The sequence below is a fragment of the Aphelocoma coerulescens genome, chromosome 7 (genome assembly GCF_041296385.1).
Source record: "Aphelocoma coerulescens isolate FSJ_1873_10779 chromosome 7, UR_Acoe_1.0, whole genome shotgun sequence".
NCBI lineage: Eukaryota > Metazoa > Chordata > Aves > Passeriformes > Corvidae > Aphelocoma > Aphelocoma coerulescens.
In genome coordinates this window covers 21,583,448-21,609,328 of record NC_091021.1, presented here as the reverse complement: position 1 = coordinate 21,609,328, position 25,881 = coordinate 21,583,448, and the positions used below count along the sequence as shown (strand labels likewise).

Sequence of the window (25,881 nt, the reverse complement as noted above, 5' to 3'; positions counted from 1 at the left end):
GCTTGAGTCTGATCATGCCTGCAGGGAAGGCCTAAGAAAGGCAACTGACAATGATGCCTTTGTGCATAACTGCAGGGGAAACACCGATAATTCTTCAATTTTCATATAAACTGACATTCTTCACCATATGACATTCATGTGTGCACTCAATTTCCTAGCAGAGACAGTAGAAAAGTTGGACCCTCAGACTTCTGATACAAAACAACATAAATGAATAACAAAGGTTTCTATAACGAAAGTCATGTTTCATCGCTTGACAAGACTATTTGCTTTGAAGCAGATTTAAGCTTGTCACCAACATAAGGAGAAAAGATTGGGTGTTGTTCCCACACACACACCAAATATATTACTGCCAATGTATAGGTTTATTCACTTTAATTATTGTTTTCATACCTCTCTTAGAAAATGCATGTCAGAGGTAGTCAGAGAGTGTGATGGTGGAAACTAATAATTGTTAATGTATTGCATTAAATATTTAGAACTGAGCGTATCGATTAAAGCGGCAATGCGTAGGCACGCAGTTCTAGCAGTTTTAGCTCCAACAGCTCCCTCTTGTGATTGAAGTATCAAAGCTCCCTTGCTTAAACTGAGCAACATTTGGGTGTCAGGCTAAGTTTACCGGCACTCTTTCTATACACAGTACTGAGAAGAAGAGAGAAAGAGACGTTGCCTTAGCAGCAAATTGTGCTAAAATATCTTTTTTTACACAAAACATTACAATGTAGTTCAATAATCAAGTTTATCATACAAATTTAATCAGGAAAATAAAGAGTCATTTCTCCATTAATTTAAGGAATATAACTCACCCAAGAATTCTTTTAATAGTGTAGGGGTTTGTTCAGTTACCTTATTTTTATAGCTAATTTGATAGACAGGAAAGATAGCAACAGATTTCAGGAAACAAGCACTTTCCTACCAAAGAGACTAAAAACTGCACTTATACCCATAGAACTGAAAATAAACAGTGCCTGGTTTTTACACAGTGCATAAAAAACAGTCCTAAAAACAGTCCTAAATACATTCTCTAATTCAAAACAATCAGTAGCCCACTAAAAATAGCAACAAAGCAGCATTATTGCCTTGCTACAGAAAAGAACATTCCTAGCATTAAATCTTATTTTGTTTCTATGCTTTTGCCCCTGATCTGTATTGAGAATAAAATTACCTTTTGCAAACGAACAGATATTCCAGAACTTTTTTGGTTTATAAACAGATTGATAGAAACCACTGGTTTCTAGCATCATCAGAGAAATCGCTGATGTTATTCCTATTACTGCATCCAGCAGAAATAAACCAAATTAGCTATTAGTTATAAGACTAGTACTAAACCAATAAAAATGCAAGGCCTACAAATTATGTGTAGCAAGAATCTCCCTACAATCAACTAATAAGTAAACACTGTAAAGGAGTAAATACAATATTTGTGAAAACATAACACTCATTATTTAGTAGACAGTTGGAAGGGTGTTTTAATTTAAGATCACTAAATTGCTCCCAAGGAGCTGAATAAAATAAAATATTGTAGCTTGGTTGTTTCTCACCTAAAGCTTCTTATAAATACACAGAAATATTTAGATATGGTCAATTAATCTTAGCAACATCTTGAACACCCAGCCCAGCTCCCACCCCTTTAGAATGACAATACAAATAATTGCTCTGAAATTGCAAAGTGAAGGAAACAGCACTTTAAACCATGGATGGTATTCTTAGGGCACACTCCTTTTTGTTTCTCTTTTCTTAAGTTCCTGCAGAGACTCAAAGAACACAAATAGGCAAAACAGATCCATTCCCTCTCAGTTATTTGGTATCTAGAGAATAGCCCCAATTTGTTGGGCTTTTAAGACTTAAAAAAAAAAAAATTCTTGTCTGCTTATATCAAATTCGTACTCGGAATTACCTTGCTTTGTCACCTGACTTTTTTGCGTTGGTCTGGAAGCCCCCAGGTCGCTGCACTACTATTAACAGTAACAGCCAGAGTGTGGTGGCTATGTGTGAATAAGTCTTCTCATTAATGACTTTGCAAGCCAAACTGACATTTCATTAAAACACATTTCTAACAAACTTTTCTTGAGCAAAATTTCTAATCCTTATCTTTAAAATGAAACCTTACACCAAAACATCTAAGCAATCATATTACATAAGACAACAAATGCTAATTTTATCCAAGAAATTGATAAGCCTTATGAACTATGATATGATTCCTGATGCACAGAACATTTTTCTTTTTTTTTCTTAAGATATAATCATCAAAACAATGACAAATGAAAGACTCAGAAAAGGTTATGACTTGACAAAGTAACATTTTTAAAACTTGGACACCAATCAAATTGATAGAAGCATCAGTGATGCAACACTTTCTGACACTAAAGTCTTTACCACTGTCTAAAACATATAGAATAGCCTATTGTGATTGCTTAATGTCAACTTTTGTTCATAAACTCTTTCATAAAAGTGAAACAGGGAAAAATGATTTAAAGCAGTTCAATTTGTCTATTTACCTTAATCTCTAACTATTCCCATATGTCTTAGATACATGATGTATGACATGCCATAAACCAATTTTTCAAAGATCTACAAGACAGAAGAAAGTCAGGCTCCTAACATTTTATGCACTGAACTTTCATAGCCAGCTGGCAAAACAAAACACTTCCAGGCTTCAGAAAAAGCTGAAAGGTTTTATTTGCATCTCTTAAATAAGATACAGTTAAAATATTTCATCATACATACAACCTCAAGGGAGGAAGGTCTTCTTAAAAATCTGAATTAAACCAAAAAGTTGATGGCTGATATTTTAATAAGACAAGTAGATTTTACTTGGGAAGCAAATGCTAGAGCTGTGTGCTCATTTTTGAAAGCCAGCCTGTGACACTGTACATTAAAAATTGCAAGTGGTGTAATCTCACTTTATGGTCATATGCATAACTCAAGGCACTAAATGCAATGAGTTTTTCCAAGTATTTATTAGCAACACTCACTTTAATATGCATCAGTCTGAATCACAGGGTAAGGCAGCACACGTTTAGCAAGACTTTCACTGGCAATCTAGAAAACAAGAAACACACTTCACAATAAAAGCATCAGACTTACCTAGAATAGGCAGTAGACTGGAGCAAGGTGATGTGTCAATTAGCAGAAAGTTTTTGTTCCATCCAAGTTGCAGCATAGGATCCATTTGGGCATAGGGAGTAGGCAGGGCCCCAGGTGGGATTATTAAGAAAATTAATACTGCCGGTCTAAAAAAAAAAAATTAAAATAAAAACAGAGAATAGAAATTTGCATAGATCAAAACAAGTTTAGCTTTATATATTAAAATTAATGTATAGTCTTGTGTAAGAAATATAATCTTCAATTTATATTTTTAAAATTTCATTCACAATTTTGTTTCAATTTCAAATGTTTAAATGAACTTCTATGTTAAAAGGCAGAATTGTTTCTCATATCAAGACATTTTCCTCATATCAAAAGGAGCTAAAGCTTTTCAATAAGCCTAGAAACACACATTTTCTATAATTTGGTATCATTATGCATTTCCAAAACATTTGGTATCAGGTAGAGATACCTGACAATGAAAGAGTAGTGTGCATAAATTTTCTAAGACTGTAGTTTCAGAAACTTCACTGTCATGAAATATGTTTATGCTAAAAAAGGCCAAGAAGGTTCTATATAGAAAGATATATATATAAAAATATTAATACCTCAAACTTACAGCTTTAGAGAAAGAAAAATAGTTTTAATCCAGAATATAAATTTGTACATATATTTTGAATCCTAGGATTAAAATGGCTGGGTTTTAAACTTCAAATAAGATTGAGAAACAGACTGCAGATCATGTATACAATGTAGGGTCAATGCTGTATTGAATTTCTAGACCATTTTCAGACTACCTTCTGGCAATGGAAGCATTTTGACCACTGACACTTCCTATGGGTATATCTGACTATCCTGCTACAATGCACCATTCCCCATTATTGAATCTACAACAAACTGCTGTAGGTTATTCATTGATTGAGTGTTTAAGTGTATTCTTTGGGAGCAAATGGAGAACAAAATCTGTAAACAATCATGCACACAAAATCAGCAGAATTCTTCACTTGGACATGGTTTTCAGTTTCAGCACAATTATCTTTATTATTTGATACAAGCTCTGTCACTTTAAATAAAGATGCATAGGAGTTTTGCACTTAAAAGTTATACGAAGCTACAATGTGGAGCTGCACATTTTATCTCAAAGAAAGATTAAGCCATCATTGGCCAATATGACTACATGGGGACATAAGGTTTAAGCACATCTGCCATACTTTACACTAACATCTTTATCTAGATCAATTACAATATGCACTATCACTGTTAAATAACCAATATAGATGCAGACTGCAGATCTATAATATTCCTAATGGAGGTTAGAACAGATATTAAGAGCTCCATTTTCATAAGCTCAAGCAATAATCATGCGTGCTTGTACTCCTCTGCATATCTTCAATCAAGCTGTATTTTGATATCACCGGAAAATGTTCCTTTTTCTCCTTTAACCTGTGCAAAACATTCTCATATATATATAGCTCCGAGTTCATTTGTACAGTTTGTCTGCCACTATGTATTTATAGCTATTGCTCAAATAAGCTGTTCATACAGTACTAGGGAGCTAAATACACAAGAAAGACATTTGAAGCTTATTTCACTATAATTTCCACCTTTGATTTAACAAACAAACAAAAACATAATAAAGGGATCACCCTGAAAATTTACAAGTTATATGATTCCACCTTGAGAAAATTGTACCTGTCACTGCAGTACAAAGTATAGTAGAAAATTTACATTTCTTACAAGTAAATATTTAGATTAATTTTACCATAAATCTGCAAAGAAGCTTTATTATTCCCTCCCATTCTCACTGGAAAACTGCAACATTACTTTTCATTTCAAACTAGCCCCCAAGCACCAGGAACACAGGAGTCTTTGCCATGTAAAGACCTTTCCATACATATAGCAAAGGTTTGACTGTCCTCCAAAGAGCTCAAAGTTGAGTAGTTTGAAGCAAAACACACAGCAAGTAGAAAATAACATTCTGTTCTATGAAGGGAACTTCATTGTGGTTCAGTTACACTAAATCATTGAAGAAGGATGGAAACCTGCACCCCTGCTCACAAAGATATTGCACTGTAAGTTGAGCATAACTAGGTTAAACAAATCTCATCTGTCCACACACCACTTATGTATATTCACAGACAAAAATATTTGTGGGTGAAGCACAGCACGATTTCATAAGTATTCAACATTTTAGCTGATCTGCAAGTCACAGAATCAGAATATTCTTAATTGCAAAGGACCCACAATCATCATCAAATGGCTCATGCAGTGATCAAGCCTGTAACCTTGGCGTTATCAGCACCATGGTGTAACCAAGTGAGACAATCTCAGTCCATCAATGATCTCCTCTTCCTACTGGAACCCAGACACACGTAGCTGTATTCTGATTGCAGGCTGGAGCAAGGTCTTCAGCAGGGTTCCGTTGGAGAGAACCCTAAGTCCACAGTAAATCCAGAAGGATTCCATTGACATTCAGGGAGTAAGACTGCAAGTTGCACCATGAAGAGCATCCACTCTGCAACTCAGACACTCACAATAGGAGCTTTTGAGCAGACGCTCAAGTGTGTTATTAAATTGAGGCAAGGTATCAATTACCTCTTTTGTCTGACAGGGTTCAAATTCATACCTCTTACCTCCCCAGGAGACAGCTCAGCCATCTGCCAGCAAGTCCAGCCTATCCTTTCCCTTCCATTTCAGTAAATCATGCTCACATAGTTCATGCTGGAGTGGGACAGGACAGATTCATGTTCATAAATCCAGCAGTACCAACATTTAGATGTTTGCTTAAGTCCGTAGGTGTCCAAAGCTCACCCAGGAATGAGATTCAGTTGTATTCCATTACAGGTATTTTTGTAGGAACCCTTGAATATTTAATCTGATCTCCAGCTGTCACTTCAGAAGCACGCAGATTTCCCATAGTAAATCCTCTGGTCAAACGCAGATATGTTCAATGTTCCAAGACCGAAACAGCATCAAGTACCTACATTTTGACACAGCCTACACTTAAACTGGCACCAGGGCATCTCAAACATTAGAAGCAATCTGATCGTCTTCGCTTTCTTGAGATGTGATGATTAGTTCAGCCAGGGTAGCCACAGATATTACGGTTTCACGTTTTTAGCCTGCAGTTCAGGTATTTCTTCATGACATTCATTGGACTACGGAGAACTTAGATACTTGTTCTGCTTCTAAATACACCCAGAGTCTCATTCTTGAGCGCTGAACAACCATGTATTCATACAGCTCACTGGGAAGCTGCATTTATGAATGAGATTTCATGTAATTTGTATGAAACTGTTAATGAGTAAAACACAAGCAGTCCCTGGAAGCAGAGCACAGATTTCCCTTTCCTAGCAGAATACCCCATCAGGAATCCTGCTTATTCCCTTCAGGCTAACACCTTTTTTTTCTGCAAAGAAGGAAGGGAAGAGCAAACAAGAAATAGTATAACAGTGAGGTCTCTTGCTGGAAAAGGAGACAGGGGTTTGAATCTGATATAGGTTCAAGTCTCTGGCAGTCAGACTGGTGATCCTTCTGCTGAACACCTCACACCAATGGAAAGAAATTCCTTTCAAGAAAAGAATATTACGTTTTGCTTTTTGTAAAGACACAGCTCCCATGTTCAAATGCCAAGAGAAAACTTAAGGTTATAAATATCACATAGAGGTATATGTTCAAAACCTGAAAAATTAATGCAGTGCTTCAATACTGCTTGTAATCAGGATTTCTTACTGGCTGACTAAGATGGCCACCTTATAGGTGTCTTTTAAATAAAAGAAATCAGTAGATCTCATGGTTTATGCTATCAGTAAATCTCAGTCAGATGTCAAAGTAGGGGTTTCATATCACAAATGAGACCCCTAAACATCAGGTATTTCCACATCCAGTGTCATAACAGCTGTACTTTGCCCTTTAAGGGCATATATACCTGCAGGTCCAAACACACAATTGTGTGGACTATAAAGACAACTTGGAAGCCCTTTAAATCTCACCTTAAATCTCTTGTGACTGACTAACTTCAGGTAAATTCTGTTATGTCACAGAGCTTCCTTTGGGAGCCATTGGAAATGAGGACTCATGTCATCATGCAAATTTTTGCAATACTTCAAAGTAAGGCAATTAAAAAAATGATAACAAGAAAAGTAAAAGATATAGGCTTTATTTTGTTCTTATGGGGTTTTGTGGGGGTTTTTGTAAACAATAAAATTCTATAGCACTGGTAACTATGCTTTCTTTATAAACTCATCTTGCAAGGTTGGGTAAATCTAACAACAACAGTATTTTTTTTTTAAAGTTGCTCTAGAGTTTTGTGTTTTTATATTGTAGCTGTTAGGTGCACTAAATTAATTTCTTCCTCTGCATATTAAACACATACAACAAAGCAAACTATCTTCATAAAGAATTTTTCCTTTGGGACAGTTGTCTGCTCCAAATTATATTAACATGAAAAACTAGTATATTCAGCACCTTTCTTCACAAAAACCTATTCTGTTCTATTTCCTGTACTGAGGAAGACATCAAGACAGCATATAATCACCTTGTCTCTGTTCCAGTTTAAACGCGGTCAAAATTTGTGCTGTAAACTTCCAGAAGTGGGGCTTAGTCATTCAACATCAAGTCAGGAGGTTGATTTGCTTAAAGAAAGTGGCTCTGCTGCAATACTAATTTTAAAGTTGCTTTGTTTTAAAATAGGGATCATAGGGATCGCCTTATATGAGATTACATCAAAAGGCCTACATGAAAGACGTCTGAGCATATTTGGATGAGCAAGTTGAAAACTTGCAGGGATGCAGAATTTGCCATTAGAGCTGTGCTGGAAAGAGCTCACAATCAGGAAGAGGAAAGGCTTGAGATTGCACACACTACATGAGCTCTGCGCCCTGATGCATATGTATTACAGCACAGTTTCCAAACATATGGTCACTTTCTCTCCCAGTCATACGTACTTTCCATAGGCAAACAAACATAACATCTTATGCTACATATTCCAGGCAAAGAAAGTCTTCTAGAACACCCAAAATGTACACATAAAATAGGGAATTTCATCTTAGAAAACAGATAAACAAGTGCAACAACTCTGTTATGCTTTCATTCTACCAAATGCCTATTTACCTGCTCCCACCTGTTCTGTTGTGTCTAAGGGGGCCCTCACTGACAACTGAAAAGAAATTTGTACCATGGTTGGTACTTAAGCCCGTAAGCTTGCCAGGGCAAAGAAAGACTTACATCAGGGAATACCACTGTCAAAAATATGTTACTAGGATCATCCCAGGCTTTATCAAATGTGTTAGTAAGCACTGTTTTAGGAGCTATGGTGTAAAGGAAAAGTTTGCTTTTCAGAAATAGTTTTAGTCAAGAGGAAGAAAAATTATTTCACTTTCATTTTTTGGGACAAGAAAATACATGAAACACAGAAAAAAATCTCTGAAGATTATTTAGGCCCAGCTTAACTCCATAGTACCCAAAAATTACTAACCACCATCTTAGCAAAGAAAGTTTTCCAGTTGCAATTATCCTGGCTCAGAATTTTGCCCATTCATTAAAATTCTGTAATAAGAAGGGCTAAAGGAGAAAAAAATTATCAATACAATGTTATTGCTTCTAAGAAGCCATTTAAGGTGGAATGGCAGAAGCAGGCAGGAGTTGGTAGAGCATTAATGAATCACAGATTCAGTTAGGTTATCTAGATGATTTTTAAGGTCTCTTCCAACCTAAGTCATTCTGTAATTTAGGTTGGAAAACACATTTAAGAACATAAAATTCAACTGTTAACCTAACACTGTTAAGTCCACCATTAAAACTGATGACATATGTGGTCTGGTTCCCTTTGAACAACTGTTGAAGTCTAGCATTTATGACATAAGACCTGTGAATTTAATAATACGAAAAATAATGTCAGAGTCTTATACCAGGAAACCTAAAGAGAAAAGGCCCTCAGAAACTGTCTTTTGAAAGGACTGAGCTCTGATCCACCCCAACCGCAATAAGAACAATTTCCTCCTCAAAAAAAATTTGAAGAGAAAAACTGACAGTTAAAAGGAAATTATTTCTATATTTTTGAAACTTTATTATTTGTAATTAGATTTTCTGGGTACAAGATATTCTCTTAATAATTTAATACTCTTTTCAACATTAAAAGTTTGTTAGTCTAGCATCATGATAGATTCAAAAGGACTGAATCAGAAGAAACATAAGAATATATCTCTGAGCGGTACTAAAGGAGAAAAATAATGTTAGAAGCTACACCTGAATGCAATTAACTGACTTCTGAAGACGTTAAATTTCTTTTGTGTAAAGTACAAATGAGGTGAGTTCACTTTTTTTACATCACAGTTCAGAAAATAACTGTTGATCTAGAACACCTGGAAAAAATTTGTTATTGACACATCAGTTTAGAAAAGGCTTAATACAGAAGGACAAGGAAAGGGTTGCATATTTAACATTAGCATAATAGAGTGACATTTATTGCAAATTTAATTACCTAATATGCATATTTGAAAGTTGTCTGGAAAATAATCACTGACGACTAATTGTAGTGACTGAAAAATTAACAGCTCCAATTGGTAAGGATGCCAGAGGCTGGCAGAGGCAATGCTTGCTGCTGTCAGAACTAAGGAGGAAGCTGGTATGAACACTGGCACATTTTGGCTAACTAGGGTAGTATTATTGCTAAGGTAACTGCTGCACATGGTGGATAAGTATTTCTGATGGAAGACAACACCTACAAATTGTAGGTGGTAGACCCTGAAGAAATTTCTCTACTTCATTCTTCTAATAATCCCACTACTTCCAAGCTAGAAAGAAAAAGCCAAGTATGTCTAATGTAGTGGGGAATCCAGAAGAGAAATATAAAGCCACCTCTTTGCTGCTCACAAAATTGACCCTTTACTAACCTATGAGAAACTAGTAAAAATAAATGGACTTTGCCTGGAGTCAGCTGAATGCAGGAGGTGAGCAGGGATGCTTGTGATTGATAAAAGATACAACACTTGGAAGCCTTGGAGCAGAGAGACTAATCTATGAAATACAAAAGAGAAAAAGTTTAAAAAAAAGCATCTCAGACCAGACTTCAAGTTCCTCCCAAGGATAGGAGCTATATAAATTTTCTCCTGTGCTTTTTTATGAGAAATGGCCCTAATAAAGACATCTATCGTGTTGTTACAGAGGTACCTGCCACATAAGCACCACCAGTCACTAAATTAGCTTAGTCAGGACTAAAAAGCAATGCAAGACTTATCAAAAGCTATTTTATTCTCCCCCAAAAATACTTGAGTGCTTCTGCACTGATGTCAGCTAAAAATCACTTGAAATTAAACATAAGCATGAAATAATTATACATACTACTAAACAGCAGAAGTCAAATTTAAGTATGCTTGGCCTCCTGGTTCAAATATTGCTTCCAGACATCAGATAACAAAATTCAGAAATTATAAAGGTTAGACTGTGATTATATTTACCCCACAAATGTAGCTGTAAATATTTCACTAGAACTACATACATAGAAGTGCCATTGCTGTCACAAGAATTTATTCTTATCTATTGATTTCATTGCCTAGATAATCTCCAACTGTGAAGGCATAAGATGACACCCACAGTCCTACAACAGAGCTGTCTTGCCCTCCTTTCCACTGACTAGGATATGCAGTTATCCATACTAGGATTACAGAAATGAATAAGAGTTGCATGACACAATCACTCTTTGCCTTATTTTATTTTCAGCTGTAGCAGAAATGAGGTCATCTCCTCCCTGAGACAAAGGCTAGACATGGAGAAGAGCCCACTTCAGAGTTTTCCTTAATTCAAGAAATTAAATTAGGGTCCTTTATATCCCATCACCCTCCAGCAAAAGGGAGCCCATAAGAGATGAACAGTAAATTTGCAAATCAGAAGTGTGTTTGATTCCTTAGGAATCTGAGCTAGCCACTGTCATTTAGAAGAAAAGAAAATTGCTTACGAGTGATCTACTGCACAGCAGGACCTTGGTTGTGGCTACTTACAATCTGCTCCCTGGGAGCTACTCATCCCTTCTGTGCTCAGGGAGTGTCAAAGCAGAAGGAAACACTGTCCTGAGTACTTGCTGTTAAAATTAAAGAGCTCCTTAGCAAATGAGGGGACATCAAGCACCCAACCCACTTTAAACTTACAGGAGAGTCACTTCAAAAGCCGTTTAAAGTACACTGAATTTCTGATCAACAGACTGTTTTCTTCATACAGCCACAACTGCAAAGGGAGCATTTGTTTGAAATTGATCCCCAGTGCAAGTTTTAATGTGCTGTTAAACTCAGCCATTTAAACCAGAACCAGTGAAATAAAACTCTGATGACTCTTAAGGATTTTAAGATTAATGCAGGAGGAAATTACCTTGCCTAGTCATGCCTACTTTTATTAGTACCCTGCAGTTGTGTTTCATTTTGGATGTGGCAAAAGTATGATTTGAAAGTCAAGAAGGCAACTCCTTGCATTTTGTATTTAATTATTGAACACAGAACAATGCTAAAGCTGCATTTCCAAATTTGTGGTGTTGTGATTTGCAAGTTTTACTTAACAAAACTGCAATCTGGCAGTAAAACATTATGTCTTATTACAATCAGACTGACAAATGTCATGTGTTTTTTTTTATTATATATGTGTGGTAATCATTATACCAGGATTGTAGAATTTGAAAATTTATTTTTCTTATTTTAGATATTTAATTTTAATACAGTGAAACATGTTTCAGTAGGCTCTGCTGATTACACACATGGGGGACAATCTTTATTACTATTTCTGGTGTATTACATTCTATTTTTATTGTAGTATGTGGTTTTAAAGAGAAAGCTAGTTTCATCATATAGTGAAGTTGGTTTTATTTATAAGGCTACAGTGTACAGGGAATTTATTAGCAAAATGGCAAAACAAACTAGACCAACCAGGTTAGAGAAGTTCTAAAACATTTATCAAGTTCTTCATATAAACTGCACTCCCTTGGCACATCCCAGCACACCACCTGAACTTCTGCCCAACTCTGCTCACGAGCACTACACAACTACATTCTTGTGCAGATGCTTCAGTGCCTGATCATTAGTTACACAGCTCAAAAGATATTCACTATACAAATTTAACTTGAAATTAATATAATCGGCTGTTTACTTAGGCCTGCCTTTAAATGCAAAACTGTGCTGAATGAAGCAATTTTATCACCTCCCATATATTCTTATCCTTTCCCTACCCACAAATGTAAGCCTCCAGTAGACTTCTCATCAAAATACATGTGTACTAGCAACAGCCTGGTGGAAGGCAGTACACCATGAGAAACATTGAACAATTTCTATTATAGCATTATTGAATAGAAGGATCACACAAGAATGGCATTTGGTGCTCCATGATTATATTTTGATGGTTGTTCACATGAAAAAGGACTGGAGGAAACAGACAGTATCAGAAAACATCTAAATATTTCCTGGACATTTTTTCTTCCTTTTATGGCAATAACGAAGGGAAAAAAAAATATAGAAAAGAGTAGCAAACATTTTTTAAAGTACTTTGAACTCTTCTTAAAGAAACATGAGACAAATAGCAAAAACCCTCCAAGAAATGTTCTCATCATGAAGCAGTACCTGCTGAGATGCAAACTTGAACTATGAATTACACAGAACTCCTTTCAGCTCTTTGTGTCTGTGCATGTGTTTAGCACAAGGTGGACATCTCTACAGAGAGAAGTAAATGGTGACTGCCTGAGTCTACGCTTAACCCCCTCTGGTCCATGCTGAACATTTATATAGTACTCAGCATAACCAAGCAGTAATTTTGGGAAGAATATAAAGTGCAGATTTTCCATTCATAAACAGCAAAGATACTTTTAGGAAGAGAAAGTGCAATTACTGAAGCTGGCATCTGGGCAGGGCATTGGCCTTAACTTTCTTCCACTTGCAAAGAGCTCCGCTAAGACTAATGACCACAAGTGGTCCAGGACCTCAAATTTGCATCTTGTCTTCAAGACCTGAAGTGTGTTATGCAAGTATATATGAAAAAAATAAAGCCTTGCACTGTCAAAGGGGTAATTCTTCTAGTTAAATTAAAATGTTAAAGCAGATTTAGGAAAAAGTCTCACACAAGCTGAGCCCTGGACTCAATGAGCACTTTTCATTAAGTAACTAAGAGAAATAAACAACAAATGTTCTAAATGTTTTAATTTTATGGTACAGAAATTTTACATGTCTTCACTGCAGATTGGACCTTCATCTGAATAAAGTAAGAACACCAGCAATTTATTAAATCCAGAATTTTGGGGTGGGAGAAGAAACAGGGATGTAGAGAGAAGTACAGAACATGCAGCAATGCAAGTATTGCATTGCAGTATGCAAGTACACTTGAGCACATATTATGAGGGCCAAAGGGGAAGGCAGCGGATGGTGCTGATAAAAATTTATGTTTATATTCAGAACACTTCCCTTGAAAACAGAGGAGAGAAAAGCTGTGGGATGTTTTAGTTGTTTTATTCAATAAATCACATTCACTGAGTACAACACACTTTTGCAATGCCCACTCAACTTCTAAATGAAAAACCATCCACCCTGCTGACCCATAGGCACTTGCCCCAGGACATGTAAAGGGGATTCTTGTTCCAACCAAGAGAAAGGACTGAACATACATTGGAGTCTTCACTTCAAGGAGCAGCTGCCAAGCAATTCCTGACCCCAAATTCTACTAGCAGTATTGACAAGAAAATTTTTGTCTCAGCTCCCTTTGGGATCAACCCTTCCTCTCCCTGTAATAAGACACAACACTGTCCATCTTCTCCGCAGAACAGACAGATGCCAGAGCTAATGCTTACAAAGCCAGTGTAGGAGTGGAAACAAGCAGGTGCCTAATGCAGAATTAATACACATTCTGAGAAAATGGTGAGGGATAGATACATTTGGATATCCTGGGAAGATAGAACTGCAGAATGAAACCTGCTCCCCCAACAACTGTATCCATCTCAGAACATCCAAATCAGCTCTTCCCTGCTTCCCATTCCTCCAATCCTGTCCCCCACCAAAACTATTTAAATTCTGCTTAAGCCATAAAGAAGTCTTATGTCAGCTGAACATACAATAGCATCAATCTTTGGTAAGACTTAAAAACTGTGTGTATTCATGCAACTTCAGTCTTATTGTGGAACACTTCCATAAACATTGTTGCAATCCATTTTCCTAATTCCACCCTTTTGTTAATATTGAAGGCTCCACTTCCCTCTTGCTGCTTGCTTTTATATCTCCATGTCTAATATTTCATGGTGTGTAACTACAAAACAGGTTATTTTTTTAACTCATCTCCAAAAGTCAGTTTCTCCCACACATATATCCCCAACAAGATTTCTTCCTTCAGATAAAGTCCTCTTGGGTTTGTTACTGTAAGTAATTAGGATTGGATGGGAAGAACGGCTAGACTTTAGCATTGCTTTAGTGTGAGTTATTAGGTTCTTGAAGATAAAGGCTTTACTTCAATAAGGATTTTTTTTTTCTTAGAGGCCATCAGGCTTATTACACAAAACATAATCCCATCTATTTGAATAAAGTAGAAGGAAATCAGACAAGGAAAGTTTATATCTTCATAGAGAAAGTCCTAGTCACATCTAAACAAGAAGTTGTCCCTGTTTAGCTAATAGAAACAGGCTATGTTGTTGCATATGTAGGTTTGGGGGTTTCCCCTTTTATATTTACATACTACTGTATATAGCTGCAATTAAACTGAATTTGCACTGTTTATCTCTTGGCATGAGAAAACCTCTCTACACCACACTTCATGAGCAGTCCTGGACAGCAACTGACATACTTGGTCAATTGTTACATCTCCATTCACACATCATTAAAAAAGCATTTAATCATTCCCTCCTGTAGCCTGGCATAATGCTCTCCCCAATAACTCTGGGGAGATGCTGTGATTGTACTGCCACTGGTTGGGTAACACTTATTGACATGAAGCTCTGCTAAACTTTGTTGTGTTTTGCTTTTCTGTGTGATAGGTAAGTATTTCTAGGATTCCTGCCTTTGCAACGTGTAAGCGTACATTTAAAAGCTTCTCTCTGTACTCCAAAAATTATGTTCACTCTATAGTGAAAAGGAAACAGAAGAAAGCACTGAAAGGATATTAGAACAAGGTTGAAGAGATCAAAAGAAGCAGGAGCTGTGCCACCAGACAGGTTACCAGAGCCAACAGGGAAGCTGCATAGAAGATAGAGGACATTAGATGTAATAAATTTCAAGTTTTTAAAAGTACAGACAGAAAAAACACAGTTTGAGCAAAAACTAAAAAATAAATAAAAAAACCCCAAACACTTTCAAGTATACCTGAGAGAGGAGGCAAGTATTTCAGAAGAAGAAAACAAGAAGAGTTAAACAGTGAAGGCTGTGGTGAAAAAAAAAGAAAACAAAAACAACAACAAAACAACAAACTCAAAGAAACAAAGCAAACCAGCCAAAAAGAACAGCACATAGCAAGTCTTCAGGCACACTAACAGTGTGACAGCATTACCACTGTTACAGCCAGAACATCCAGAAGCAAAATTTCCCTGAGCATATGCACAAGAACAAAAACTCAAGTGAAGATCTGTGTGTCCAAATATATTTTTACAACTCTGCTCACTGACAGTGGTGCTTCTGTACTCATGATGTTCCACAGTTGTAAGTAAAAGAAATGACCCTTCCTTGGAAACTTCACTTGAATCAAACTACACAGAATTGGATTTTAACAAAGGTGAGAAGACAGAAACAAGTCAAAACACCTGAAGAAGGACTTCTGTTCTTGGAAACTTCTAAATTGAGAACTATCACTCTAAGTTTCATTCAATTAATTTGGAAGGGAAGATAATCTAATCCCTCTAACAGTTTCTAAAACAATAGCACCAAAAAGACAATCTACCCAAGCTCCAGAATCACTAAAAGACCCTGCAGACCTACTCCACAAAAGCCCCAGGCCTTCAAACACATCAAAAATGTGAACAAAGAGCCTCTCACACAATGCCTCACTTGCTTTCAGAATACCTTGATCAACCTAAGGACACCTTGCAGATATTTCTTTCTCACAGACCCTTGGGACTTTCCAAACTCTTCTAGGAGAAGAGTGGCTTCTCCAAAAATGTACTATGTACATTCTCAAGATTAAGGGCCGCCCAGAACATCTATCGCCTAAATTGTCATCTACCAGACTTTCTTAAAATTTCATTAAGATATTACAACTTACACTAGGAGAAGATCTCACGTAGAGAAATTCACTCACAGTGAAAGATTCTGCTTTTAAAGCAAAACCCATCACTGGAATCAAATATCCCACAAGCCATCCTTTACCTAATGGAACTCAGCAATCACAGAGCAGTCAAGATAGAAAACAGCCATTAATTCCCATAACGACACCTGAAACTACTTGTTAAAATTACTTATGCCTCTAACGAAGCTATCCACAAGTTCAGTTAATTCCTAACCACCACTGTGAACCGAGACCACATAAAAGGAATAGAAATACTGTTAATTACTGCAGAGTATTTTTCCACAAAAGAACCATTCTATATCTAACTTCTCAGCCCTGAATTGAGAAAGAGATGAAGAAATAAATAAGAGACAAGACCAGAACTAACATTTATAGCTCTACAGTGACAACAGTGTTTTGGGAATATTACAGTTTATTCACTAACCCTCTACCCCCAAATATTGCCTTAATGTTTCACAAATGCTAATTATCTGTCTCTCTCTCTGTGCCATGAAGGTTAGTGACCTTGTCACTCCTCTCCTTGTTAATACTTCCCCTTTGCTCCACAGGTCCAATCACCTTTTCTTTCAAATTGCCTAATTGATGAACATAATCAAGTTAAGCTCAGAGCAATTGTTCTCCACCTCTATTTAATTTTGAAGGGTTTTTGCTTCTATTTCAGACTAAGACTGACTTAGTGTTCAAAAGCTTGTTTGTCCCTCCCCTTGGATCCTGATAAGAAATAAGCTTACACAGAGGCACTCGTATCAAAGAGTTTGAGACGGGGAATAAAATGTGTTAGACCTAACCAAAAAGCTAACATCATACCATTATTACCATACTTAGCCTTCAGATATGCAGAAATTTTACCTCGAGAGTCAATTTGTATTTTTAACCTGATGTTCTGGAAGAAGACATAGGAGAGCACCACAGTTTTCTGCAATTATTTTTCTAGATCAACAAAAACACAAGCTAAGAACAATGTGAATCTCAGGCAATGATAATAGCATCAAGACTAATGCAAAGTTCTATGTTAAGACAATTCCCTCCTCTGCAATCCCTAAATCAAACTTACCATGGCTGCAGCAGCAGGCTTTACAACAAGTAAAACACACATTTTTCCATATTTTGGTGGTACACAGCTATGGGTTAAAAAAAACCAAACAAACACAACCAACCCCCCAGTCCCCCTGCCAAAAAACCCCAAACCAAACGAAACTTAAACCTTCTTCCACCTTATTTCCAGAAAAACTTCATCTCCTAAGGTACCTTAGCTCCTTTGAAAAGATTGATAAATTTTCTGCAGATGTTATCACATTCAGATCTAAGCCAAGCCATCAGAGATGCAGACCTTCCCTGCTGAGTACAGGGAACTGATGCCAACTGACATGAAGAGTCTGTCAACTGCACTTATTGCTCCAGTGTTGGGCCATCGGACAGACAGAGACAGGATAATTCAGTGATAGGGTTCAAAGAATCAAGTTGAATCTTTTAAGTCTTAATACACACTACTGTCTTCTGGAAAGGTGCATGTGCTCTGTAGTATCAGTGTCTACTATATCTGGAGACTAAGTATCATTTTGAAGTTGTATCCTTGTTTTTCCCTCAAACTGTTTTGGATCCTTTCCCCATACAAAGTAACTCAAGGTATAAATTGATCATGCTTTACCATATATACGAAAGCACAGCATGTTTTCAAATCTAGTCCAATATCAATCAACCACTCCAAATCACTTCTGCAGTCTTCAATTTTAAAAACTCCAGAAAGAAAAATGGTTATTTTTCAGATTAGACAAGCCAAACCTATTGCTTCCTCCTGCCGCAGTAATTTGGGGTTATTTTATTTCTGCTGGAAGCAACTACTGATTTATGTTGGCCAGCTTGCTTGTCACAGGATAGGCACTCTCACAGAAGCACACCAAGCTGTCTGAGAGCTGTAGTATCCCTGCTTTCCAGCTCTCAACATGCTTATAATTTGAAGCTGCCAGTGGTACTTAATGTTATGGTTTCAGATAGCAGCTTTACCAGCAGTAAAAGAGAAACCACCAAACTCTGTTCAGCACCTGCAATGCCAATAACATCTGAACTCAGGTTTCCTGAGGTGAAAGGAGAGTGTACCAAGTACACCATGCCACCTAGCCCTCAGTGTATTAAGATATTAATTAGTCACTTTACTTATTATTCAGTCAAAATATGCTGGATTGAAACAAATTAGATTTTTATCACATATTTCAGACATTGGCTCAAGTCTTGCAAGGATTTTCTTTTATTATTTATAAGATCATGTGCTGTCTTCCTGCTGAAAATGAGATGGTCTGCATGAGGAAAAAGGTAAAAGAAAAGCAGAGAAATGAAAATCAGATATTCCCTAATGATATTTAAAAATAGAAATTTTGCTACTGTTACATACAGCATGTTCCATCTTTTGAGATTTAATGGCTCTCTTGTGGTTTAATGGAGAATTACTTTCAGTAATTGATTATTAAAATTTAAAATTGCTAACCATCTTCATTATTAGATGAGCGAACATGTTATCCTTGTAATTAAAAAAGCTTGAGATTCACTTTCATCCTGTTGACAGAATGGGCAGATAGGCTCAGCACTCCAGTGCGATGGTTTCAGGGTTCTTGTTTGACAAAAATAGCCAGCAAGCTATTTGATGATGAAAATAGAGAACACTCACAGACTAAGAAAAAAATAATGAACAGAGAAAAATAATAAAAATCTTTACAAACTAATTAAAGTTTTCTGTCCAAACTATCATAGGCATCATAGGCAGAATGCAGAGAGCATTTTCCAACGAATTTCAGTTGAGTTCAGTGAGAAAGGAAAAAAAAAAACAACCAAGAGGTGTATTGTAAATATATATGATACTTCCGAAATTTTTTTCTCAGATCTAGGGCTATTTTCACCTTTTGGAACTCAGTGCTGGACTTGTTACCTGCAGTAGTACAGAAATATGTCTAGGATAAGTGGGAAGGCTAACATCCTCCCTCTTAAGAAAGCCTTGCAGCTGAATGAAGGAAAAGAGTCTTCCCAAATTGCAAAGAGGGAGAACCAATTTTAAGATAACCTCTTAAGATTAATCCAAAGGGTTGAGGGTTTGCACAAGAAAACTAATCCTTTGGCCTTTGTGTTGAGACTAATAACAACACTTTAGGTCCTAACTTTAATGTCATAGGCAGCTAATATTCATACCACAGGCAGAACATAAGCAAAACAAAACAACCCCCCCAAAAAAGTAATTATATTTATATAATTAGATATGAATATATAATTATATTATATATAATATATATATTATATTTATTATGGAGTTTTAAAGTTAGTAAGCATATTACCTTTTTGGAACTGTCTGTATTATGCTGTCAGTTCCCACACTTTTCAAAATGATACAAGACCGAAAGTTCAGGACTGCTACACAGAAGCAGAGCTTTAAACAACTGAAAATAATCGTTTCATCCTATATATTTAATAGTAGTCTCTTTACCAGAAATATCCCTTGCAAGAATCTATTGGTATATTTTCTCATTTTTCCAGCAAGATGACAAATTTACCACCTATGCTTCTTATCCTAAAAAGCACAAAGAAACTTCCAAAATATAGAGCAAAGGTGTTGGAGAACAATTATTTTCCTAATGTAATTAGAGCAGATGTTTTTACCATCACACTGGGTGATCTTTACAACTAATGGTAATATCAGAGTAAACTGTCTGAACTGTCAGGAACTCATTCCCCAAGCCCCATAGTATTTTAAAAAACATTCTCCTGGCTATTCCAGTTTGGTTTGTTTCCCTTCAGTTTTTCCCTAAGACTGTTCTTTTCATCTTGTCTCAAAGTGCAGGAATGCTGTTTTACTGCATGCATGTGTTGGCATAGATTGCACCATCTCAGCACGATGCCAGGGCAGATTCAGAATGACAGTAACACCTCAGGTCACACCATCAACAGTACTTCCAAGACATGCCATGGGGGGAAACTCCACATTGTTAGCAGAGTATGCTCCACTACATGATGTACAAAAGAGTATGTGTTTCGCCATATAGTTACAACAAGTATATTAACTGCAAAATATTAACCACAAAATATATACTTTATTTTTTCACGGTATATGTTCATTGCTGTATCCTGAGCAGCTTTCAAAGAAGCACTTTGTGTTAGTGCATAAAGGTGTATTATACCACATCCTGTCCAATGCTACAAAAATTATCCAAGAGGGGCATTAAACCTTAGTTTGAATCACAGAGTAGAACCAAATAAACTGAACTTTCTAACTTCAGTGCATCCACAGCTCTCTATTAAAAACTGTATACTACTAAACTGTATAATACTAAAATACAAGATACAGAGCTGTCTTTGTCTGGTAATAGAGAGCTTATCTGTAGGCCAGGAGAGGTGTGTTTTAAGGATCCATTTTTCTATATACATTATCACCTTGAGACAACAGACTTTAATTCTCTATTTGAAGGGAAAAATTAGTATAGTTTTCCTGTCTAGCAGAGAGCAAGATGTATAAAACTGTTCAAAAAACCTCTGGTTTGCTTTTCAACATAGACAAGCTGGAGTTTAAAGTGCTAGGCCCATTACATGTATAGCTAGGCCCATTACATGTATAGCTCTAAAAGTTACCTTCATTTTACACAGATAAAAGATTCTCTTCATCCTCCAAACTGCAAAAAGTACTTTCACCATAAATGACAATCACAGAAAAAACTAGAATAGATTGCAAGGAAGGATGAGTTCACTATTTCAAATGTTTCTTTGTGAACCATCTTGCATGTTTATGCATCCTTCTTTTGAACACTTGACATCTTGAGACTCACTGGCAGATAACAGAATTCCAAGGTTAAATTGAGTGAGCACTGTCAGGTTAGGATCAGGGAATTATAAAATGAGATGTCAATAGAATTATTTACAAAGAACCAGAAGAACTGTGTCTTTAATTATAAAAATCAAGTTTTCCCTCTGATTTCAAAAAGTATGTGAAAGTTCTTTGCATATACCTGTGATATTCCACAGTGTTAGCAACCCCATGGTGCATTTTACTTCACCATGCCTGAACTTCTCACCAGGTACTCAATACCTTAGTTTCAGCAAAGACAAGGAACAGATTTTGCCCTCTTTGGTCACAAGTAAATTCATGTCAGAGAGTTATTCTAATGCTAAAGAACTAAATGGGGTTGGGAACATGAAACAAAAAATACAGAATAGCTGTTTTCAGCTTTATCCTGTGAGGCACAGAACACAGAGAGCACCTGCAGATATCAGCAAGGTCCTAAATGATGCAAGTCCTTTCACCCACTCAAAACATCAGATTACCTGTTAGCCTCGGATTTTAGCTGAGGTTAAATTTAAACAGAAGAATGTGAAAAATTAGATTTGTTGATTTTGTTGATTCATTTGAGGAGGCTGTTATAGTTAGCAGGAAGTATTTGTAAATATCCAATGGATTATGCTTCCTTTTGGTCAGGTACTGTTCAGTTATGTAGGCTTGGAGAGATCATATTGAATGGACTACACATGGTAATCTCCAAATTACCCACAACAAGTACCTGAGGGAGTAGGGTTGGAGGAAAACAGGAAAGGGGCAGGTGGACACAAACCTCTGAAGTTTTATACCAATAGTAAACCCAGTGTGGTTTACAGAGCCTAAAAGCTGTGTCAAAGAAGAGGGGGGGGAGAAAAGGCAATTTATGTTTGCCACAACCTGTCTTTTCCTTTAAGGATGATTCCTAGTTAGCAAGCTCTACCACAAGCAGTGTCAGCAAGAAGCATCTCCTCACATGCCTAAATGTAAATACTATAACTCTCAGGTTTGTTTTAGAGAATTTAGGGAAGGGGAAATAGGATAGGGAGAGTGAGAACTCCAAAGGGAACACTCCAAAGTTACAGCTTGGCCAAAAAGCCTCAAGACTCAAGTACCCATGATAATACACCAACACAAAGCTAGTCCAAATACCCACACAATCACATGACTATATACAGCATATGTGAAAATCCAAACCCTGGGCATCCTTGTTCTTTGCTTTTCTTATGTAACTCATCACAACCTCCTGTATGAAAACACTAAATCCCGTGAACTTCACTAAAAGATCTATTTCCATAAAACACTTATTAAAATTACAGATCGCTCTAATTCAGTATGTCATTAACTAATGTTGTTGTGGCTGGATTACAAACCCAATGTCACCCCTACATGTGATGCACTAGGTATCAGTTGGATATTTGGCTCTGTGCCTGGCTGCAGCATGGGAGACCCAAACCTTCAAAGCTGGCCTTGTGTCCTTCTTTCCTCCTGAGAGAGTTTCTCCTTGTCCTTACATGGCTCTGCTATGCTCTTATTATAGGAACAGAATACCTAAAATCTAGTGCAAAGATAAATAAATTTCTACCGGCAGAGACAGAATAGAAAGGAACTAAGCAGGCTACACAGAAGTTCATTGAACTCACATTTTCCTTCACTTACATTTTGTAAAGTACATGCTTTGCTTATACATGCAGGAAATCCTTTTTGCTCTCCTTGTTTTGTTAACTGCATGCTCATTTTTGGTTCCAACATACGTCACCCTGTCCAAGATGATTTCCGTTCCACTTGTATTCTAAATGACCAGCTTATAGCAAGCAGCTTCTTGGATTTTATAGTTTTACATACAACGAAGCAAAGAGAACTAATTATTTTTATTTTCAAGTGAATCAGCTAAAATTACGTGTAATTTAACATGGATGTTTCTTTAACCAAGATGCAGAGGGAAAAAAATAGATTCTTATACTTGCTTAGAAGCAGTATCAGAAGTCTGCTAGTACTGACAACAAAAAGCTGGGTTTATATTTTAGAGAAACATTTTTAAAAATACAGAAGCATTTACAATAGAAAATTCTACATTAGGTTTCACAGGAAAAAAAAAATATGAAAGCAGGGAAATTACTTTCAACTCCAATTACAAACTCAAAGATGAGGGAGAATACCCAAGAAAACTCCACCACACCAAAAACTCAATTTATCTTTTTTGCTTCTTCTGAATGTGGATGAAATCTTATGCTAGTGACACTTGCACTGTCATTATATACTGTTAAACATAATCATCATATTTTTTCGCTCATATCTATATTCATTCAGGCAATGAAAGAATTTATCACATGATGATTAATGCTTGATTTACAAAAGGATGCATAAGGGCTTAAGTACTGCATCTAGAATGGGTGATTAAAAGGCATTGGTATGTTTTTTCAACAGCTTAACTACCAAGATGTACCAAATTCATATATTACAACTGAAGTACCAATTTGCATATTGTCCCAAAATGATAAAGGGGAATGGTGAAGTACTTTGAAGATTTTTTTTTTTCTGCCACTGTTAGTGACACAGACAATGCAATCTTATCCTAGTGACAACCTTCAAAAAAGCCTTAAAAATAGCATTCCAATTAAATTCATAATTTCATTAAAAAATAACATCAGCTGGTAGTTATAACAAGCCACCACAGCATTTTTCTCCCTGTCATGATATAGTCTGTATGTGTTCTGGATCTAGAGGCCTACACAACAACTGTGCAAGTACAGTAAAACAGGGTATCATCAACTGAAAATAAGACTTCAGCAAAAGAGTCTTGTTTTGTTTTTATAATAAACTCTCAAATTACTGAAATTTTACACTGTTATTTTTATGCAGAAGGTTTCTGATAGGCTTCTTCTTTCTGTTGTTGTAACCATGACAATTCATAAATACAATATAGCTATCCATTTAAAAATATCTTCATTAACATAAACAGTATCAACTTCAGTCAGTTTTGATCTTTCTGCAGGGAATACAACCTTCAAAAGACAGATAACTCTCTCAGCTAACTACATTTTCAATACCATAGCAAACCAAACAACTGGTTTACTGATGCATTCAGCAAACAGGATCAGTGAAAGTCCCCCAGTCTAGTTTTCCATTGCTTTAAACATGTATCTGCTCAACTTGCAGGATCTTGCTTGCTAAACACCTGCAAATCCCTATTACTATGCCAGAGCGATTTATACGTGGGTCTACTTTCATAAACCATAATCTGAAGACAAGCAATATCTAACAGCTCGAGAAAGAGGCCCAGTCTGGCACACTGGACTTTTATTTAGCTAGACCAACCTAGAACCCACAGTACCAACTGCCCAAAAAAGGACACATATTAGCTAAGGAAATGGTTTGAATTATCATGTTTTATCCAGAGCTATAACAGTGCAGAAAGGCATTTCTTCCTGGCAGCCACTGAATTAAGTGCTGCTTCCAAAATTGATTAGGTGTAGAATGGCAATTTTAGAAGTTGTTTTGGCTTCTGGGGTGAAGTGGAGGAACAACAGACTGAAAGACAATTTAGCATTGTAAATATGTGCCTTATTGCACACACACTAAAACCTGCCATCTCAAGTGAGATGTTTCTCCCCTTTTTGAGGAGTTTTAGAAGAGACATCTTTTTGATTAAAACCCAGGGGAAAGTTGAAGTCATAAGAGCAGAGAACAGTTCCTACTCAGAACAGTGAAAAACAAAGATCCTGTTGTTCCTAACTGCTCTGATCCCAGGTCATGTTAGCTTTTCGTGGCATTAAGCAACAGCTGCTTAAAAACTGTCTTTCTGCAGACCAGGGGGACAAAAACACAGCAGTGTAGATCATTACTTTTCTGATAACACTAAAAAACTAGGGTACAGTTGAGCTGCTAATAAAGCCTGCACAAGACATTCTCTCACACCCCACATACTCTTCTGGTGTGTGTTCAAGGCACAGTTACTCCTTTTAAATCATATATTACCTGTTAGCAACTCTTAGTCAAAAGATTCCCACTCTCTCTTCCTTTGCTCTATAGGAGGTAGCTATCACCCAGTCTTTTAGCTTTCTCTATCAATTCCTGCAGAAAAATCTCACCCTCCAATCCCCAAGTCACAAATGTCCCTCTGCTCAAGGACCGTCACCACCTATCTTCTCTTGTCTGGTTGCCCAGGGTATTTGATTCTCTCTTGAGGTAGAGCTGAATGCAGTCTTTTACACCTGCCTCCTTTGGGCTTGCCGCCGCACTGCTCAGCCAGCCAGGAAGGTTCCTAGGCCTCTCTTTTGGGGGGAAAGAAAGTTGTTCTGTAACACCTGCTTAGCTAAGTATTACTAAAGCTTATGATCCTTTTGGATCTTCACATCACTTTTTCATCAGTAAACTGAGTACAGATCCATGACCTTCCTCCAGTCTCTCCCGCACTGGAATTTCAAGTGCGATAATTGCCACATTTTGTTTCAATAGGATTTTTACTGCTATTAAATTTAAACCAAGTATGAGTTGCAAATTGCTTCTAGCCTAGGGCAGACACATCTTACTCCAGGGCTTAATACTTCATTTGACCCTGGTTTGACTTCATATCAGGATCTACAAGACTAATCAGACGGGTAGCTTCAAAGAAGCATCAGGCATTAGCTTTTTAGGCCTTTTGCTTAGAAATTTTTCCTCTAAGAACAAGCACAACATGAACAGTAGTCAGTTTAAGAACAACAAAGACTGTTTCCACAAGCTTTTCCTTTTCTCCCAAATAGCAACATGATTCAAGGACCTGCAAGGCCTCTATATAC

The 25,881-nt window shown here is 36.7% G+C and overlaps 1 long non-coding RNA gene across 5 annotated transcripts in view; it reads right to left on the bottom strand.

Annotated features, from left to right (window-relative positions):
- Nucleotides 1–25,881, bottom strand: part of LOC138113021 (uncharacterized) — a 97,967-nt gene that overhangs the window by 57,775 nt on the left and 14,311 nt on the right. For all 5 annotated transcript variants that reach the window (XR_011151975.1, XR_011151973.1, XR_011151972.1 and 2 more), the window contains one exon: nt 3,088–3,233. This is a non-coding gene — a long non-coding RNA (uncharacterized lncRNA). The remainder of the gene's footprint in view (nt 1–3,087; nt 3,234–25,881) is intronic.